The sequence below is a fragment of the Cryptomeria japonica genome, chromosome 11 (assembly GCF_030272615.1).
Source record: "Cryptomeria japonica chromosome 11, Sugi_1.0, whole genome shotgun sequence".
Taxonomy (NCBI): Eukaryota; Viridiplantae; Streptophyta; class Pinopsida; order Cupressales; family Cupressaceae; genus Cryptomeria; species Cryptomeria japonica.
This window is the reverse complement of record NC_081415.1, coordinates 446,866,837-446,875,200: the sequence shown is the minus strand read 5'-3', so window position 1 is coordinate 446,875,200 and position 8,364 is coordinate 446,866,837.

Genomic DNA, 8,364 nt, shown 5'->3' with positions numbered 1-8,364 from the left:
GGCTTTTGATCTCTAATAAGATTCCGTAAAACATCATGTTTATGGAGACCATTTAGGCCTCGAATGTTCTAGGAAATTACCTTCATTTGGAAACTTGGGAGTAGGATTCCTGAATGGTTTGCTGCCTTCCATCAGCTATGTTTTGTTTTCTCTTTTGGTCCCTGTGCCACTTCATGGTTTTACGTCCCTGCGGGGATTTGGAAAGACCAATATCCACCTTAGATCTGGTCCTAGTTTTAACCCCATTAGAGCATCCCGTCTTCTTATTTTTCTTTTTTCCCACCCCTATTATCTCTTCATCATCTTCATCTTTATGAGAAGATTGCTTATTATTCCACGGTTCTCCAACTTTCTGAGAGGAGGTGGGCGACCCAGTTCCAGCACTCTGAAATAGAGAATTTAGGTTAACCTGAGACGATCCGAACTTGTTCTTTTTTTCAACAATAACTTCTGGTCCTTCAAAGTCATTTGGACAAGCTTTATTACTTTTCGTTACTGAAACTTGAAGGGCCTCATATTGGGATTCATTAATGTCGTCAATCTCACCCTCTTCAAGAATTTCTTCTATGGTTACATTCTCTTCGTCCCGAGTTTGTAAAACTTCAAATACATTGATTGTTTTGATCTCAAATCCATTATATTCATTCTTTTTATCTTCCTTTTGAAGAGTAACCTTGAAAGGACTAGCTTTCCTATCATCCTTTGTTATATCTTTTAGGTTACTAGGAAGTCCACTTCCTCCTTTCCCTCTACTATCCTCCTTTTTGTTAGTCTTCTCTTTCCATATCTGTTTAACAAGATTGTTAGGCTTCTGGGCCTTTTGGGGGTTACTTGGGAAAGCCTTAGCCCAATGTCCAACTTTCTTACAAGAGAAACACACAAAGGGGAGGGACTCAAACTCTATGATTTGTTCCCACATCCCAAGTTTGGAGTTTATTTCAATAGAACTGGGAAGATCCATATTTTGAGAAATATATTGACACAAATCCTCACATACACCAGTCTCTTTCATGCTGTTGTCATAGGATCTATAGCTACAAGCTCCCCAAAGGAGTTAGCAATACCTAAGAAATCATCCTCCAACTAGAATTCAAGTGGAAAACTAGGCAGCCTCACCCAGACCGGAGCAGATTCAAAAAAAGAGTCATTGAGTTCCATATTTGGAGACCATTTCCTTAAGGATAATGAAGATTTACCAAACATCCATGGTCCACCTTTCAAGGTCATTTCTAGATCTTCCCCACAAGAGAAGGAGAAAACAAAAAAACCCCTTGATAGGGCAAAAACATCAACCTGACCTTTCAGCCTCCATTTTCTCTTAACAAAAGACCTAACATCCTCAATATTGGGTCATGGTCCAACAAATTTTCCCACTAGAGAGAAAGCCATTAGAGATATACTATGATCAATAACCACATCTGGTACTGCAATAGAAAATTTGCGTATTTTTCTATCAGAAATATCTTCCACATAGGGGAAGGACGATTTACCAGTGGGTTTGTTTGCAAAAAGACGGTTCCAGAGTTTTAGAGCCTTCACCTCTATCGTCTTTTCCAAGTCAACGTTAATGATCTTGGAACCCGATTTTGAAGAATATTCATTATTTTTATGGTCAAGAGGAGGGTTCCGATGTCATGGGTCCCCATCCTGTCTCCCATCCTCATCATCCACTGTAGATCCCACAGATTGTCCTTGAGTTGCAAAGGCAGCAGAACTAGAGGAACCAACCGCGTTGTTCCCTCCATTCAAAGAATTCAAATTTCCCTCTAGCTGCACTGTTCCCTCCATTCACAGAAATCCGTAATGGAATTATATAATAATCAATGTTTCACTTTCAAAATACAGTAAATTTCTTATTATATGATACAATAATGAAGACCTGCTAATTCTTCTTATGATGCAATAATAGAGACATTTCACCCTATTTCGATTAATAACATTCCACTCTCAAGGTAAAATCATAGATTCGTTTGTGCTTGTAAATGCATATTTAATACAAATTTTGATTTTATACATTCAGATAGTCAATAATTATTTCATCAAAGTTTGAAAAAAAACATATTTGAAATATGTAAATTAAATCTTACAAGATATTATAAAGATCCTTATTTGTAGATGCAGAAAAAACATTCAAAATGTTAAAGCACATATTTTCTTGCCTTCAAAAACACATGTTCGTTATGCTACCTTTCCAATCTTCACAATGAATTCTACTTCGTAGAATGAAACTAACAATCCAAAATCGAAGCCATTATGTTTATATCGATATTAAATAAACGATTGAAAAAACCGTTAGAGTAATATAGTTGCAATAAACGTGTCAGGAGCTATAAATGTGTTTTTCAGAGTGTTAAATTTATTGGCCTATAAAATTACTATTGGCCATGATTTTGAATTAGCAAACCCATTCTTCAATTAATCACTTATATTACCATGTTTAATATTTGACTATTTCGTATATATTGATTGGCACAAAAAGCGGCTTTATTTGCACCCCACTAAAAGAGGGCACTATATGGAATCAAAATAAAAATATTACAATTACCAAACAAATAATAATTTGACTATTCTAATTTAACTACCACTTGCACCGAAAGGAGGTGCATTATTTTGAGAAAAATAGAATGAAAGTAATAACTCAATAAATTAAACTTAGAGTAAATATAATGGAGTGTAGAATAATTTCAACACATAAAATAAAATAACAAGATATGTAGAATTGTTTTTCTATTTTAAGAATGTAACATATAATTTAGAATTGGTGGATGAAAATTTAAGTGAAGAGTATTATTTTCACAAAAAATAATTCAGATTTGTTTTTATAACCATTTTTCTTTGTGGAGGAAATAAAAATAGAAAAATATGAAATGTCCATAGATCAAAAGTTGGTAGACTAAATGTTCATAAATAAACTATTTTACAAATCAATACAATTTAAAATTATTAAAGATGTTTCCACAATACTAATTACATCTTTACAAACACAACAAGTGCCACATAGTGGCGAGTACTTGCCTCTTGGTTTGTAGTTGAAATAGTAATTTTTGTTATAGTTATTGATTTTTTTATTAATTATATAACTAATATAGTGTTGGACTATGATAAATTACAATTTTTTTGGTAGATAACCTTCTTTCTATGCAAGGATCAAATATTTGGTTGTTCAATGTCATTTTGTTAGGGACTAGGTATATATTAGTGATTATTTTACAAATCGTAGAAGTCTTATAGCATTTAAATGGTGCAAGCATCCAATAGTTTTACTATTATATGCATGAGTTGTATTTTTTATGTCTATTATAAACTCTATCATAGTACATGCAAAGTTTGGGCCACTTTAGATCATTGTTTGTGTGACATGAGGGCTTCTCTTAGTGCAACATTAATGTAGCTATAATTATATTTGGTGAATAGCACATTAACAACTATATTTGAATTGTGCTATGTGGAGTTTGTACACTATAGTGTATAGATGAAGACTTTATGATCTTTGGTGTCCAAATGTCGTATACTAATTAACATTTCAGCAAATGCAAACAACAAAGTGACTTATATTTGTTTATATATATATATATATATATATATATATATATATATATATATATATATATATATATATATATATATATATATATATATATATATATATATATGTATATATATTGTAAATATCATATTCGGCTATTAATAATTTAATTCCTATAGGAATCTAACTGAAACTAATTCCTCATAAGTCTGCTGCAGAGATATGATACCAAGTAATGGTAGGAGGGACAATCAAACTAAAGCATTTGATCCTCGTCCTCTTAGACAAATTATGAAGTAAGGGAACCTTGATTATAGGATCATTGGTTCAATGGGTGAAAAGCCTTGAACGGAGCACAAAATACCCTATTTTATTTGTTGTTTAGGTCTACAGTAAAAATACTCTTACGAGCTTGGTCAAGAGAAAAGTGGAAGTTAAAGATTATGTTACATCTAACCCTTGGTTTCTACAGTGTACTGGGTTAATCCTTAGAAAATTGAAAGTTAGATATAATGAAAAGATCGAGAACATTCATGTGATCAATACAACATGGGTATGAAAAATAACTACTTACTTATCATTGAAAAAATAAGACAAGCTAATTATAATGTAAATGGAAAGTGGACGAGAAAAGGATAAACAAGATATGAATAGGGAAGGAGTTAGACATTAGGACAAGATAATTGAGGGAGTTTTAAAAATCTATATTGCTACTAATCTATTTTGGATTTTATTATCATAGATAGTAGACATATAAATAAAAGAGGTTATAATACTAGTATGAAGATATTAATCAAAAGGAAGTATATATAGGTTGGGATGAAGGAGAAATTAAATGTTTTAATGGCAATGTTGTGGGTTGTTGAGAAAGATTGTTTAATATCATATTAAATTTGATAAATTATTATGTTTAAATTAAACAAGAACTACAAATTAAAAATAATTATTTATTTTTATGTAATTAAATAATGAAAAGCTATAGATGAAAAAATATTAATACTATTAAATTTGATTTAAAATATTATTTTAAAAAAAAAAATTGTTAGAAAGGTCCATAATATTTATCCTTCTTCTATTTGTTTACTTTCATATTAAATTTAATAAATTATTATGTTTAAATTAAATAAAAGATTAAATTAATAAGGATATTTATCTTTTTTGCCAAAAAAATATTATTGAAATTTAGTTTATTTTGATTATAAATTAATGAACATTTTAATTATAATACATATTATATATATATATATATATATATATATATATATCTTGTTCATAGGTTAACTTAAAAGAACTACCTATTACAACAAATAATGAAGTTAAAATTTAAGCACTTATTTACCTTCTTTAATTTAAGTTTTTCAGAAACTCAAATTAAAGAAGGTAAATAATTTTAAAATGTGTGGTGATTTGGAAAAACCTGAGATTATGGGTTGTTCCGAGAAACCCGCCTATAAGAGGCAAAATGATATTAGCCAATCGTTTGCAACAAAAATAATTTTTGTAAATTATAATGTTAACAAATGTGCATCTATATTATAAAATAAATTTTCATTACAATAATATTGCCTTATTTTTAGTATAGTTTTAATAATAATTATGATTTAATTTTAATAATGATTATATTTTAAAAATTATAATAATTAAGATAAAAAAATTAAACATACTTATTTCATAATAATTAAAATTTTGCTAGAAAAAATAATATAAATTAAAGAAATCCCAATAAATTTTTAATTTCACAAAATAAAGTTAAATAATTGAAATAGTTTTAGATTTGAATCTACTTTAAAAACTAAAATATAATAAACAAAAATGTGTAAACAAAACTATATAAAAAATTAAATATTAAGAAAAATTAAAATTAATAATAAATAATAATAGTCTTGATAATAATTTTATTAAGTCAAATTAATTAAATAAAAAAAGTAATATTTTTTTAAATTCATTGTCAATATAATAAAATATGTATAAAAGTATAATTAGTTTTAAACATATTAATTCAATGAAAAAGAATAAGTAATAATATTGATTAAATTTTAGTAAAGACTCGTGAAATGAAATGTCATTTGTTAAAATGAATAAAGAATGTCCATTAAATTTACATATATTTTTGGCTATATAGTTGCCACTAAAACTAATTATTTTGGATTTCCTAAAAATCCGCTTATAAGAGCTAAATTGTATTTAGCCAATAAGTGTACAGAAAAATAATTTTGGTAATTTATAATGTTAAAAATTGTGCAATTAGACTTTGGTAAATAAAAAGATTGAAAAAATTAAAAGTTAAAATTTGTTTGTGATTGGTTCAAATTATTTTTTTTAATAACTAGTTAACTCGAAAAACAAACATAGTTAAAAAGAGATAATAAAAAATAAGCACATTAAAAGATAATGTTTGTATATAATATATAAATGTTTAAATTCTATTATAGATTTAATGAATGTTTTTATATATAAAAAAATTAATAATCTTAAATTTATTATTTCTATAAATATCCACTTATTTTTTATAATTTTATCATTATCCATTTTTTAAATTTTAATAATATTTTAAAACTATATAACTATATGTTTAAAAAGCCATTTTCTCAAAAAAATAAAATAATAATAAATTTAATTTAATTTTTTTTAAACTCTTTAAATTTATATTAAACAAAATAAATAAAATGAATCATAAATCAAATAAATATATAAAATTGTAAAAATGAATAAATGAATGAGTAATTTTATTCAATTATTATAAAAGGAAAAAAAAGGTGAAGAGGGAAAAATATTGGGCAAAATAAGGGAGTGAATAAATGCAAGAAGCTAGAAGTTGGGGAATGAAATGGTTAGTGGGAAAATAAATTATTAAATCTTTATCAATGTTTTTGGAGCTGCGAAAACCTTATATCAAAATGGTTTCCAGTGTCTAACAAGGAGTTTTCAAGCTGAGACAACAAAACTGGGAAGATGTAGTGGAGCAAGTCCACTTATAACAAAAGTATATAATATTCATAAATAATAATAAAAAGAATTTCACTATTAAAGTTTTATTTTGGGGAAAGCAAAGTTGATGATGGGCTTTTGAATTGTTCACCAGACAAAATCCTATAAGGTTTTTTGGCCACCTAAATTAAGGAAGAGCAATTTTGGATCTTTCAATGAGTTTTTGCTACACAATTGTTAGATTTTCTATTTTTGTTTTTAAAACAAAAAAACACTAACTTCATAAAATGTAATAGAATTTCTATTTTTTTTATTTTTAAAATAAATAAAAATATTGCTTTTATCAAATTAATAACAAAAATAACATCTATTTTGTTTTAGTTTTTCTTTTGTTATTTAAAAACATTGTCTTCATAAAATGTAATAGAAATTCTATTAATTTATTCTTAAAATAAAAAACATTGCTTTTATCAAATTAATAATGTGTTTGTGTATTCTATTCTAGTTTTGCTTTTTGTTTTTATTGACGAAGGTTTTTTCATGCATCTGTGACTATAATACACCTCTCGGTGTAATAATAAAAAATAATATTCCTATTGATCTATATATATATATATATATATATATTCCATTAATTTAAATAGTATACAATTCTTTTCTAGTTGTATAAAGAAATATATGAACTCAAAATAAAAATATTAAAATTACCAAACAAATAATAATTTGACAATTCTTTTGACCTTTGGAAGTATGAAATTAGAGAAGGTTTGGTATGAATTTGATTATATAATCTGCTCATTGAATGTTGGGAAGAAGACACGCTTGCTGAGATTGGAAGAAGTTTGGGCTCCTACATATCAACAAACAAAAAATTAGAAGATAGATGCTAGGGGATATATATCAGAATCTGTTTAGGGTTGACCCCATAACAAATTTTGCTCCAGGAAATTGAGATACACACAAAGGGGGGCTTTGGACTCAAAGAGTGGAAAGGGAAGATAAAATGAAATATGCCCTAAATGTAAATCCAAATACCATGGACAATTGGAATGCAACACTATTGTAAAGTTCAATAGAGCCAATGAGTCTGAACAGACACCAATCAGAGAAGGAGGTGCTAAAAAAAATTATGAACATGAGATAGCTATCTCAGCAAAAGAGCAAGAATTGATGGACCCAATAACAACCACAAAGGTGATGGATTATCAAGCAAGGGGGGATGAGAACATAGAAAAGGAGGAAATGGATCCAAAATGCAACCTTATTGCAGTAGAGATGTGTGGTGGAGAGTGGGATTGAGCCCAAATGAAACAGATCCTACCCAATACAAAAGAAGAAAAAGACCTAGAGAATCCACATGAAATTATGGGGAATGAGGGAGAGGCAGGAGCTAAAGACAAGGGAATGACAATCAATATGAAAGAAACAATAGAGTACATAGATGAAAAGGAGGCGAAGGAGAAATCCAATGAACCAAACAAAGATTAGATCCAAATAGGGGATGGGGAGATTGAAATAGAGCTAGAATCAAAGGATGAAGAAGGGGGGGAGAAGAAATAGAAGAAGAGCTACTGAAGGAAAGGATGCTAGAACAAACTCGGTCAAAGTTGAAGAAACCAAAAATTAAAAGGAAGGGAAAGCGAGGATCGAAAACGAACAAAGAAAAGCTAGAAATTGCCACCAATGCAATAAGGCAAATAAAACTAAGATCAAGGAAGGATGTCATCCTTCCTCAGGGGCAAGGAAGATCATTACATGGAATGTTAGGGACATAAACACCCATAACAAGTGGTGTATGGTCAAGCACCAAATTGACCAAGAAAATGGTGATATTCTGTTGATGCAAGAAACAAAACCGAGTAGGGAAGAAAGTGATAGAAGATTGAATTGTTGGAGGCAGTGGAAGGGCC